Genomic DNA, 1344 nt, shown 5'->3' on the forward strand with positions numbered 1-1344 from the left:
TAAGTCGCTTCAGTCATGTCTGATTCTGTGCAACCCCATAGACGGCAGCCTACCAGGCTCCCCCATCCCTGGGATTCTCCAGGCAAGGATACTGGAGTGGGTTGCCATTTCCTTCTCCAGTGCATGAAAATGAAAAGGGAAAGTGAAGTCGCTCAGTCATGTCTGACTCTTAGCGACCCCATGGACTGCAGCCTACCAGGCTCCTCCGCCCATGGGATTCTCCAGGCAAGAGTACTGGAGTGGGGTGCCATTGCCTTCTCTTACTTCAGTAAATTAGGAATTTTAGATTTTAACCACTTAGTAAAAGGGACTGGATTGTTAGCAGTTTTTAATGTTGATTTACGGAAGTAGATATTTGAATATACTTAGGAGAAGGAAATGGCAACCCACTCCAGTATCCTTGCCTGGAGAATCCCAGGGATGGGGGAGCCTGGTGGGCTGCTGTCTATGGGGTTGCACAGAATCGGACATGACTGAAGGGACTTAGCAGCAGCAGCAAGGCAAAAGTATCTGTATGCCTTGTTTTTTAGCTATTATGATTGAAAAGAAATTACAAGAGTTTTTGGCAAAACTGTATGATATAATTTGGGATGTATTTGCTTTAAGGAAACGGGTAAATCAAATACGAGGAGCCAATGCTTGTGTATCTTTTCATGTAAGAAATCCGTTTTCTTGATTTGTTGACCCATGTTGTTTGTATTTTTTGGTTAAAAAAAAAAACAACTTCTTGATTTAGTTTTGCTACAAATATGTACTGAATTCCCCACTTGATTAGAAAGTAATTGACATGGGTGTAAATTTGTTAGATTCAAAAGTAGCTTCTGGTCATGTCTGATAAAATTTTCATGAACTCTGTTGAGTAATAAGGGTTAAAGTCTAAGCCTGTCCCTTGTTTTGATGTTATTTTCTACCTAGCCTCATTCTTGCATCTTAGGAATGTACAGTTAATAGAAAGGTGTAATTTACTCAAATTAGTATGGTTTTTGCATTCAGCTTTCATAAGTTTTTAAAACAGCTCTGAGGCAGGAGATTCTGAAGGAGAGGGTGAGAGAGCACATGAAGTGTTCTGTTCAGTATTCAAAAAATTGTTAAATAGCTTATTTGGTCCCGACCAGGGATTGAACCCACTCCTTTGGCAGTGAGAGCACAGAGTCCTATCCACGGTATGGCCAGGAAATTCCTAATAGTTTTATATCAAAGGAGTATAGGATTAACTTTATACTCCTTTGATATAATGTCTCTGAAGGTTCATTTTTATGTATCAGATCAGATCAGATCAGATCAGTCGCTCAGTCGTGTCCAACTCTTTTCGACCCCATGAATCGCAGCACGCCAGGCCTCCCT

General features: G+C 40.8%; 1 protein-coding gene across 1 annotated transcript in view; it reads left to right on the forward strand.

Annotated features, from left to right (window-relative positions):
• CAPRIN1 (cell cycle associated protein 1) overlaps positions 1–1344 on the forward strand; it is a 38896-nt gene that overhangs the window by 17858 nt on the left and 19694 nt on the right. The window lies entirely within an intron of this gene.

The sequence above is a fragment of the Bison bison genome, unplaced genomic scaffold (genome assembly GCF_000754665.1).
Source record: "Bison bison bison isolate TAMUID 2011002044 unplaced genomic scaffold, Bison_UMD1.0 scf7180017864531, whole genome shotgun sequence".
In the NCBI taxonomy this organism is placed as follows: domain Eukaryota; kingdom Metazoa; phylum Chordata; class Mammalia; order Artiodactyla; family Bovidae; genus Bison; species Bison bison.